We start from the raw sequence: 12,581 nt of genomic DNA on the forward strand, positions 1-12,581 counted from the left end.
ATTGCAGGCATTGAAGACTGACCAGTTCATGGGAAGGCTGAGCAGGAAGAGGAAGGGTCACTACTCAAACCTTCCAGCACTAGACCCTCCAGTGCTTCATCACTGTCTCGTGCACTACTGTCAAGAAGGACAAGGAGGTTCCTATCTCATTGTTCTATCTGTGGCCCAGAAAAGGCTCTGATTGGCTCAGAGAACCCGCAAGGTGAACACTGGACTCCAGGGATGATTGAGATAAGAGCAGGTGGTGGTGGGAAGAGGAGGTAGAAGCTCCAGGAAGTAGCCGTGAATTAATACTAGACTAAACCATGGAACGAACAAAGTTAACAGGAGAAGACAGCTTTGGTAAGAGCCTGCAGGAAAGAGGGGACACTGACCTGTGGCCCCTATTCCCCCTGTCAGAAGGACCCTGTCCTTACTGCCATGGTTCACTTCCAGGTCTGTTGTTCACTGAAGGTGGTTGAGTCCAAAATTTCACATTTCATGTGGAAGCTCTGGAGTGGAAGACACACAGCAGGGACCATGATGGAGTGCGGCAACACCTGGTTCATCATGTCCTCTTCATCCACATGGTAATCCACAAAAGTGTTGTATGAAAACTGGTGCCGCCGTTGGATGTGCTCTATGAAGTTGGCGCTGCAGTAATTGGGGTCTTCTCAGGGCAACTATTGGACACACCACAGACCTGGTGTCTGCACTATGGAATATATTGCAGTGTTCCACAAGTCCTTCCTGGTCAAAGTTCTTCTCGGGACAGTTGTTGTTAGGTGCCATCGAGTCGGAACTGACTACTAGCGACCTTATGCACAGAACGAAACACTGCCCCTTCCTGGGCCAACCTCACTACTGTTGCCACACTTGAGTCCATTGATGCTGCCACTTGGCTAATCCATGTTGGGGGTCTTCCTCTGTTCCAATTTTCAATGGATGTTTACAGCTGTTTCTCTTCATTTTGAGTTGTGCCCCATCAGCAAATGAAAGTCCCATGGGCTTTACTCCATTCGCATCATCACGGTCAACTCTACTTTAAGGAGGCAGCTCTTCCCCAGTCACATTTTGAGTGGAAGTTGGAAGCAATCTGAGGGGCTCATTTTCCGGCATTATATCTGATAGTGTTTTTCCACTATTCTTAAGGTTTTCTGTAACTAAATATTTGGAAATAGTTTGTCACTCCCTCTTCCTAGTCTGTCTTCCTCTGAAATTCAACTGAAACTTGTCTACCATGGGTGACTCTGCTGGTGGCATAGCTTTCAGAATCACAGCAACTCACAAGCCACCCCGACAAACTGACATCTATAGGGGCAAGGAAAAGTGTAATGGTTTGTGATATTCCTTGGCTGAAGGGGCGCATCCTTGTGGTGGCTTTCACGCCTTCCATAATGTAGTTCTGGTATTTGGAACAGGTAGCCATGTGGGCCTGGATCTTGGATAGGAAGAAATTTTTATGGCAGCCATGGCAAAAAGTCTCTGTGCTCTCAATCTGCCTCTCGAGCTCCGCGGCTCAGACGCCAGGGGCCAGAGTGCTACGACATACTCCACAGTCTGGTTTCTTCGGCTTCAGACATTCCTGCAGGCGTGCAGAGAGCAAAAGACGTGTCTTCTGGGCACCTGCACCTGCTTCTCCTACACCTCCAAGTGCAAGGGACACGTAAAGCGGCCCGGGGGTCGGCCTCTGCCACCCCCGCGGGCCCAGACAGTTGTGCACCATCCTCATGATCCTGCTGCTTCGTCACCATCTTGCTGCCCTTTCTTGTCTTTTTAATGACCTTATGCTTTCTTCCTGTTCTTAATATCATCCCACAACTCTTCTGGTCTTCAGTCACTAATATCTAATGCATCAAATCTGTTCTCAAGATGGTCTCAAAATTCAGGGCAACTATCGGAATAATCTCAAGGTATTATTTTTAATTTTCTTCAGCTTCAGCCTGAATTCCATGTAAGTAATTGATGGTCTGTTCCACGGTCTGTCCCTGACCTTGTTTTGGCTGGTGATATTCAACTTCTTCAACAAACCAATACAGCACTAGAGGTGCTTGCTCATCTATGCCAAAAATTCTAGAAGACAGTTACCTGGCCAACCAATCAGAAGAGATCCACATTTGTGCCCATTCCAAAGAAAGGGGACCCACAGAATGCAGACATCGTAGTACAAAATCATTAATATCACATGCAAGTAAAATTTTCCTGAAGATAGTTCAAAATGGTTGCAGCAGTACATCAACAGGAAGCCATCAGAAATTTAAGCTGAATTCAGAAGAAGGTGGGGGACTAGGGATATTATAGCTTATTTCAGATGGATCTTCGCTGGAAGCAGGGAATGTCAGAAAGATGATCACCAGTGCAAAGGCTCTCAACCATGTGGATCATGACAAACTATAGATATTGATAAGAATGAATATCCTAGAACACTTAATTGTGCTCATGAGGAACCTGTACATGGATCAAGAGGCTGTCATTTGAATGGAAGAAGAGAATACTGACTGGCTTAAAATCAGGAAAGGTGTTTGTCAGGTTTGTATCCTTTCACCATACTTATTCAATCTGTATACTGAACAAATAATCTTAGAATCTAGATTATATGAAGAAGAACATGGCATCAAGATTTGAGGAAGACTCATTAACAACCTGTGATATGCAGTTGATAAAACATTGCTTGCTAGAAGTGAAGAAGACTGAAAATACTTACTTATGAAGATCATAGACCAGTATAGATTATACCTCAATGGAAAGAAAATAAAAATCCTCACAATTGGACCAAAAAAAAAAAATATCATGATAAATGGAGAAATGATTGAAGTTGTCAAAGACTTCATTTTACTTGGATCAACCAACACTCACGGAAGCAGCAGTAAAGAAATCAAACAACATATGGATTAGGCAAATCTGACGCAAAAGACCTCTTTAAAATGTTCAAGAGCAAAGATATCAATTTGAGGACTTAAGCTTGCCTGACTCGAATCATGGTATTTTCAATAACTTCATATATATGTGAATGATAAATAAGGAATAAGGAAGACTGTAGAAAACGTGATGCATTTGACTTATGGTGTTGGATAAGAATATTAAAAGTACCTTGGACTTCCAGAAGAGCAAGCAAATCTGGGAGAAATGCAGCCAAAAATGCTCCTTAGAAGCCAGAGAGTTCATCTCTCAAACTTTGGACATGTCAGGAGGGACTAGTCCCTGGAGTAGGACATCATACTTGGTAAAGTGGAGGACCAGTAAAAAAGAGGAAGACCCTGTATAGGGTTTTCAAAGAGTGGCTGGTGAGTTTGAACTGCCTACCTTCTGGTTCAAACTGACCTTGCAGTCCCGTGCTTATCCTACAGTGCCACACCAGGACCCCATCTTAGCCATCCTAGTGAGAATGAAATAATCTCTCATTGTGCTTTTGATTTTGATCTTTTTGATGGTTGATGACGCTGAGCATCTTTTTATGTGTCTGCTGGACCACTGAATGTCCATTTTGGTGAAATGTGTATTGAAGACTTTTGTCCATTTGATGATTGGGCTATTTGCCTTTTTGTTATTAAGCTGCCAAAATTTTTTTATATATTTTGGCTATTACATTTTCCCAGTCCTTGTCTTTTCACTTTTTTGATAAAGTCTTGTTATGAACAAAACTTTTTAATTTTTATGAAGCCTCATTTATTTATACTTTTGTTACTATATTAGATAATCCACTATCAGATACGACTGATAGTGTTGCCTCTGCATCCTCCTCCATTTTGACCAATAATTACAACTGTCAAATTTGACAAATAAAAATACTGGATATCCAATTAAATTTGAATTTTGGATAAACAATGAATATCGATAAAGTATGACCCAAATGAACTCCTGATGTGGCGCTGTAGGATCAGCACTGAAGTGTGAGCCACAAGGTCAGCAGTTCAAACCCACCAGCTACTCCTTGGAAATCCCATACAGAGTCGCTATGAGTGGAAACCAACTTGATGGTAGTTAATAACAACAAGACCCAAATATAGCGTTGAGTGTGCTTATATTAAAGGAGGATTGGTGGTTTGTCTAAATTTCAAATTTAACTGTATGTCCTGTATTTTATCTGGCAACTCTACTCATATGCCTGCTCTTTGGATTTTAGCCTAAAAAAATAATACAAAAAGGGGAAGGCAAGAGCCTTGCAATGATAAAATAGTGAAAACTGGAAACAGCGTCAATGCCCTGAAAGACAAAAATAGTAAATAAGCGATGGTGAGTCTAATCAACAGACTAAAATAAAGGGGGAAAATGATCAAATTATAATTAAAAATTATAAAAGAATAGGCTGCAAACCGCAAGGTCAGTAGATCTAAACTACCAGCCGCACCGCGGGAGAAAGATGAGGCGTTCTGCTCCCGTAAAGATTTACAGCCTCGGAAACCCTGTACAGGATCGCTATGAGTCAGAACCAACTCCATGGCACACAGCCACCACCACCATGCAAGTTTATGTTTGTTATCATTTAAATTTTTTTTAACACATATAAGAAGTATAATGACCGAAACGGAGTCGGGAAAGAAAAAGTTTGAGTTTATTAGGCAAGATTTGAGAGATTTCCCTTTTTTTTTTTTTTTAAATGTCTTTCAATGTCTCAAAGACATTTTGAGATGTCTGTATAATTTTGGAAAATATTCTACTAAGAGAACACTGATGAGTTATCCTTAGATCCCACATTATGCTAAGAGGCAACCAAAGAGGTCAGCAGATGAGAAAAAAAATCAGTCTTCTTATTCCCCGGAAGGTCCTTCTTGATAATTGTTTTGCAGGTTATAACAGAATGCCTCTCTGGAAATGAAACTGAAAGGACTGAGGCCATATGAGAAGAATAAAATTTTAGCAGGCTCATAGCATTTGCCACATTTGAAGGGAATTAAACTCAATAATCGGAGTGAGAAAGGTCAACTCTATTATCTACAATTTATATGTGAGAAATAGAAATGCAAAATTACTTCCCAGAGAGAATACATCCTCTCACAGCAAGGAGAATCTAGCGAACGAACATGAAATACCTCATCTCTGAGGTTTTTGGATTGCATGAGTACTCCATACTGTATCTCTAAGTATTTACCTCGGTCACTGATGAATCTCTGTTTATGTCAATAAAAGGTAGGGAAAAGGTAACTTGAATTACATAAAAACCATGACATGCCTTTTGAGATGTGCATTTGACACTAATTTTCTAATGGTGATGATGAATTTATACAGCTACACACACTTGCTCACACCTGCAGACCAGGATTGGGAATTCCATCTAAAAGCCAAGGAAGGGTGTAAAGCAATGCTATCCTGGCTTCTCCAAATACTCCTTTTTCCTTAAAGGGTGAAGTTGAAATTGGGTAGATGTTCTCTTAACCAACATCTACTGAAATCATTCCTGAAATTATATAATGTTCTCTATCCACGCCTTTTCAAAGCATGTATATTGCCTGATGTCCTGACTACTTACAGATGCCTTGATTATAGCTTGGGTACCTCTGCTTCCTTCAGCTGAACTGCGCCAATTCAATTGTGCACATTCCCAAACCTGGTTATGCTAGCTGCACTTCTCATCACAACTTATTCTTAATACAACTAGTAAATAATATGTAAATCAATCAAATACCCATACGAAAAAAAAGTTATTTTTTTCTGTGAAAACTAAGTTGAAGGCTTTGGAAAGAATCACCAAAGATTAGTAATTCAAAAGAAGAAAAGGACCTGAGTGACCATTAATAGATGAGAGGAGAAACAAAATGTGGTATGTATAATGATTCAATTTGTCAGATTTCATTTTGCTTGGATCCATTCTCAACACTCACAGAAGCTGTTGTTGTTGTTAAGTGTCTCCAAGTCTCAATGTCGACTCATAGCGACCATGTATAGGGTTTTCAAGGGGCAGCTGGTAGGTCTGAACTGCCAACCTTGTGGTTCACAGTCAAGTGCTGATCCTACAGCATCATACCAGGTAGCAATCAAGAAATCAAACAACATATCGCAATAGGCAAATCTGTGCACAAGACCTCTTTAAAATGTTCAAGAGCAAATATGTCAGTCTGAGGACTAAAGCGTGCCTAACTCGAGCCCAAGCCATGGTATTTTCAATAGCTTCATATGCACGAGAAAGTTAGACAATGAAGAAAGCAGACAGTTGAAGATTTGGTGCGTTTGCATTATGGTGTTGACGAAGAATATAAAAGGTACCGTGGACTGCCAGAAGAACAAATCTGTGTTGGGAAAAGTACAGTCAATATGCTCCTTAGAAGCCAGGACGACCAGACTTTGTCTTTCATACTTCATACATATCATCAAGAAGGACCAGTCCCTGGAGAATGATATCATCCTTGGCAAAGTGGAGGGTCAGCTAAAAAGAGGAAGAACCCCAATGAGATGGATTGGCACAGTGGCAGCAGCAATGGGTTCAAGCATAACAATGATTGTAAGGATGGCCTAGGACCAGGTGATGTTTCCTTCTGTTGTGCATAAAGTCAATACGAGTTGGATAGAACCAACTCAACTGAACCTAACAACAAGAAAAATGAAATACTACACAGCAAAAAAGAATAATGATGTGTCCTTGATACATCTTTGAAAATTTCACAATGTGGATGAATTTGTAGGACATCATTATATGCTGAGTGAAATAAGTCAATCACAAAAGGACAAATATTGTGTGTTCTCACTTTTATAAAACGACAAGAAAAGGTATACATACAGAAACCAACATTCACTCACGGTTACCGGAGTTGAGTGTTCAGAAAGAGGGGAAATTACTCTCTAGATAATAGACACTATTTTTGGTGATGGGAAACGCAACACCAAATATGAATGAAGTGCTTACAGCTTGATCAAGGTAAATGATATCATTAAAAAGTAGAAAAGAATATTTTTGGTAAAAGCAATTTGTAACAACAGCAACAATCATCAAGAAATATGTGTAGCTACATATGTATGTATACATGCAGGTATATGTACTGATATGTCTGAGGGTGAATCAAAAATTATCTGCATTCTGGCTGTTCAATTTAATTTCATCAACTTTTATAAAAGACAAATACATCATTTTTTAAATGTTTTATTGTGAATTATGTGATAGTTTACATCGGAGAACATTAGTTTTGCATTCATCTTATCATATATCATTTCATTGCCATGGTTACAATCCCCTCTATGCATCATCAACCAAAAAGGGTATACCCTGCTAGCCTGCCACCCCTGGGTCGTCAGCACACAGCCCCTCTCCCTCTCTGGGTCTAAAGTCCCCAGCTACTCCATCTCCCCACATGATGACCATTTCTGCCTCCATCTCTGGCGTTACTATTTCTCTGGGAAGAGTCTCGCTCTCTGCTCTTCTCCCTTCATGGTCCCAGGGACCTCTGCTCCTAGACTACAAAGTTAATCACTCCCCTCCTTGCTACAAAATGTCTACCTTTATATTTCCAAACCTCACAATCAGTTCTGATAACAATTATTCACTATTGTATCATAAGAAACCTATTCGCATTTCCTTTTATCAGCCCTGCCTAGACAGATTGGATACTACTCACTAGAGATTCTACCTTCCTCTGCGCCCTCTGGATCTAGGTTCCCTCTTGAAAGCTTGTAAGCCAGTCACTTCTTGCCTTTGTTAGTCCCCCCACTTTGGGTAGCCAATGTCCAAGCTGCCCATCCCTGTCTACTCTGTGTATGGAGTGGGTGGGAATGATCCTTGCTATAAAGATTTGTTCCCTCTTTTGAGCTACTACATCCATAGGTGTAGGTCAAGTTCATCAAATTGTACAGATTACTCTTTTTTTCCTCTTCTTTCTTCTTCTAGTTGAGCTCTGATCATCCAGTCATTAAAGCCAGGTCAAGTGGGTATTATCTGCAAGTGTGGGTGTTCTTATGCATATGCCCTCTCTTCTTATCAGCTGGATGCTTCACTCTCCACATCATTTTTTGACATAGTCTCTAGTTTTCCAATACACTTCGTCCATCTGTCAACAAGCTTTTGTATTCCCTAATTAAAAAATGTTTTAAGGGAGCTGCAAGGCACGAGTGCACTGCTGTCTTCACTTCTTCTTCAAAGGGTAATCTTTGTTCTGGAAGGTCTGCTTTCAAGGGACCAAGCAGGTGAAAGCCCAATGGGGCAAGATCAGGATTATAAAGAGGATACTTTAACATTTCAAAATGAAGTTTTTGCAGTGTGTCAACAGTGTGGGCAGAGGTGTGTGGATGTGCATTGTCATGCAAGACCACAATGCACTTGGAGAGCAGTCCTCTGCATTTTATCCAAAATTTAGGCTTCACCTCTTCAGTGAGCATCTCACTGTAATGAACACTGTTGACTGTTGAACCTTTTTTCCTGATAGTGTTCCAATACTGGCCCTTGAGAATCCCAGAAAAGTGTAAGCATTGATTTTCTAGCTGATGGTTGGCTTTTGAATTTTTTCTTGGTCAGTGATTGAGGATAGTTCCATTCCATAATCTGCTGTCACTCTCGGGCTCATAGTTATGAATCCAGGTCTCCTCACTAGCAAAGATTTTTTTTTTTTTTTTAAAGAAACGTTTACCTTCCTTCAAGTATCAGTCCAAATATTGTTTGCAGAGTACAAAGGTTTCTGTTTGTACTTTTCCATGAGTTGTTTCAGTACCTATCTTGCACATACTTTTGGAAACCCAAGTCTGTTGTGAATTATCTCATAGGCAGAACCAGGTGATTTGCAAATGATTTGCCACATGATCCACTGTTACTTGTCTATTTGACAGAATCATTTCACATGCATGCTCAATGTTGTCATCAGCCACAGACACGGGCATTTTAATAAAATTGGAGTGTGTATAATTTTATACTCATTCTTGTATATATGTAAATATATGTGTGCATATCACTGTAAGATAAGCACTGGACTGCAAACCACAAGGTCTGCAGCTCAAACCCAGAAATCACTCCTTTACAGGGTAGTTGAGTCGGGACTGATTGATGGCACTAACAATAATATATGTGTATACATGTAAGTCTATGCACACATATACATTCATAAATATAATAAAACACACAGCTGGCACAGTTATGGATATTTCTTCCAAACTAAACCCCAAAGCCACTGTTAAAGAATCAATTCTGACTCATAGGGTCTACGAGACTGTAAATTTTTACAGAAGCAAACAATCTCATCTTTCTCCCAAGGAATGGCTGGTCAGTTTGAAACGCTGACCTTATGGTTAGCAGCCCAACACCTAACTCACAGTGTCACCAGAGCTCCACTGAAAAATGCTTAGATGTAATCAAACACCTTTCAGTATTGGTTTTCTGGGTGTGGAGGCTTAAGACTACAGTCTCCTGGAACAATTTTTTCAATTGGCATAACATAGTTCCTAAAGTTTATGTTCTACATCCTAGTTTGGTAAAAATGTCTGAGATATGAAAAGTTTTCAAGTGGCTATCTAAGATACAACTATTGATCTCTACTTGTTTGAAGCAAAAGAAAAAGAAGAAGATCCAATACTCAAAGAAGAAACTAGTTTACAAGATTAATAGTCTACACAAACCATGGTATCATCTACCTTGAGACTAGAACAACAAGATGGTGCCTCATTATCACTTCTGACCATTCCGATTAGGGGCACTATAGATGGATCCTAACAGAAGAGAAGAAAAATGTGGAACAGAACTCAAATTTTAAAAATCACAGACTTACTGGACCAGTTGAGACTAAAGGATTTCCTGAGATATTTTTAAACCTTGAACAGAAGCTATACCCTGAGACTACCTCTTAGCTAAATAACAGATTGGCTCATAAGACAAGGGATAGTCCTCATGAGTACTGTGCTCCTATAAAAAATATTATTTATATGAGACCAAAGAGTCAACAGCTACTCTAAAGCAAAGATGAGAAGCAGGAGTGAATGGAAATAACCACAGGGAGGAAGTGGGATAACTGTTGTTGCATGGAGGGGATTGTAATCATTGAGATGAAACCAAGTGTATGAAATGTTGAATGTAAAGTTGATACATACGTTAAAACGTAAGTTAAAAACATACGTTTTTACTATAACGTATGTATCCACACTGAATGCATGAACATCTCTCTAAGAAAGCACAAACAATCTAAAGATTAAGATGATGTGCTTTGTAATCAGACATCCCTAACTTCAAGTTCTCTGCCTCTCTCTAGTTGTAAAGTTTGTGGGGGAAATGAAGTTGATGATTTTTCCACAAACTTTCTGAAGCCTCTTTGTATAATCTTGAACAAGCTGTTTAACTATCTTAAGTTTACTTTTTCTTATTTACAAAATGAGGATAACAGCAACCAATTTATGAGATTGTTCTGAAAAACTAAATGAGATACCACACATTCTTGGCTGAATAGTTCACTGGCCCATCATCATCATCATCTTTATCACTATCATCACCACCATCACCATCCTACGAGTCACAAGAATGCAAAGTCCTTGAAGACAGAGACACATCCTAGCCTCCACAACCCTGTGGATCTGGTACCCTATGGGCAAACCACAGGATGGGGTGAGCATCTTATCCAACGGTTCTCCAGCAGTGACAAAGTGAGCTTCTCACTTTCATAAACGTTCTCTCAGGGGGGAAAAAAAAATCACGTAAGTATTGCTAAGGCATCTCCAGAGCTTCAGAGTAACAACTCTCCACAAAGAAAACACCAAAAGTGCAAACCCATTGTCTTCAAGTCCATTCCAATGTGATGTGTCTCAAGTAGAACTGTGCTCTATAGGGATTTCAAGACGGACTTTCAAAAGCAAATTTGGCCTTTGTTTCAAGCACCTCTGGGTAGATTCGAACCAGAAAACAGTTAGTAGTTAAGCACTTAATCATTTGTGCCACCAAGGAACTCCTCAAAGGGAAATATTTTTTAAGGCTGGTGGAAAAGGAAAGAAGAAAAAAGGTGTGAAGAAATTCAAATGCCCGTGGCACTAAATGCTTCTGAGATCTTTCAGAAAGTAAAAAGTAAGATGGAAGTAGTAAAGACCTATAAAATTGAGATAAAGTCAAATAAATGTATTATTAAAAAGAGAAAGAGTGAGAAGTAATATCCTCATGAGTCTATTGTTGTTGCTGTTGTTGTTGTTAAGTGCCGTCAAGTCTGTTCCGACTCATAGGTACTCTGTATAGGGTTTCTGAGGAGAGCTGGTAGGTCTGAACTGCTGACTTCCTAGTTCATAATCCAGTGCTGATGCAAAAGCACCACACAAGTATAGTAAAGTTCCAGTTATATGCCAGCAAAGTTTTAGAATGCCTATCTGGTTTTCCCCTTTTCTTATGAGATCTGATTCTACCTTCTCTCAGTAGCCAGTAGGACTCACATCCCTATTCTCTTTGGCCACTACTGACTGGGTCAGGAACACACAGCAAACTTGAAGGGGACTCACCTTAGCTGGCCAGAAAGCAACTGAAATCATTTTGTCTGAAATTTGACTTCTTCTTTCACTGGCTGTTTGTCTTCAATCTTCTTTGTTGGTTTCCCTCCTCTTCCCCATCTTTGAGATGTTGACGTATCCCAGGGCTCAGATCCAGGCCTCCTTCTTTGCCCGATAAGCACACTTTCTAGGTGATCTTATCTAGATAACTAATTAGAATTCCCTCCTAGATTCTAATATCTAGTCTTGTGTTCTCCTCTGCTCCAGATCCAAATATCCAAGTATCTAACATCTCCCTTTGAGTGTCTAATAAACACCTCAAAATTTAACCTGTCTGGCTGGGAGGGGTGCAAGAGTTAAAGGCAACAGCAGTAAATATTGTTCTATACACAAGCTTGCAGTAACAGTGATCTACAAGCAGATGTAGGAATAGATATGCAGGCTGACAGGCAGTGGGAAGGAGAGTGGGAGGATACTCACAAATATTTATAGGTTTGACAGAGGGTATTTGACATGGGTCTTTACTTTTGCTGCAAATAGATGCATAAATGTGGAGTACTAAGAAGAAAAAGTTATGAAATTTTCTTATACATAACCAAATACCTTGAGGGAATGAGGCACTAATCCTGGGGACTCAGAACCATAATCTCAGGGGACAATCACAAAATCCATAAAGAAAACACTCTACATCCTACTTTGGTGGGTAGTGACTAGAGTCTTAAAAGCTCATGAACAGCCACCTAAGGTGTAACTAACTAGTGGTCTTCCCCTGTCTGAAGGAAAGAGTCGTGATGAAAATTGAAGACACATGGAAATGATTAGGCCACTGGACTAATGACCATGTGAACATCAGTCTCTACTGTCCTGAGACCAGAAGAACTATATGGTACCCAGCTACCACTCTGAAAGGGATCACATTAAAAACATGTGGAACAGAACTCAAAATCATGAAAAAAGATCAAGTTTACTGGGCAGATAGAGACTGATGGAATCTCTGAGAGAGACTGTGCCCCTTGGTCTGGAACTGAATTCACCCCTGTGCTTGGTTTTCAGCCAAGTTGTGGACAGGTCTGGGGGCAAACAGTAACATGCTGAGGTGTGCACACCTTGGAATAATCCATCATTTGTGATCCAAGGAGGTGGGGGGGGGCAGCATTTGCCCAAGGGCAAAGTTCAGAAGAATTAGGAAAGATGGAGGAATGGGAAAGGGAAACACAGGGAGGAAATGGGATGAG

At 40.2% G+C, this 12,581-nt stretch overlaps 1 pseudogene; it reads right to left on the reverse strand.

Annotated features, from left to right (window-relative positions):
* Window positions 1–425: 425 nt before the first annotated feature.
* Window positions 426–1,736, reverse strand: LOC102812682 (annotated as a pseudogene).
* Between the last annotated feature and the right edge of the window lie 10,845 nt (window positions 1,737–12,581).

The sequence above is a fragment of the Chrysochloris asiatica genome, unplaced genomic scaffold (assembly GCF_000296735.1).
Source record: "Chrysochloris asiatica unplaced genomic scaffold, ChrAsi1.0 scaffold00001, whole genome shotgun sequence".
Lineage (NCBI taxonomy): Eukaryota > Metazoa > Chordata > Mammalia > Afrosoricida > Chrysochloridae > Chrysochloris > Chrysochloris asiatica.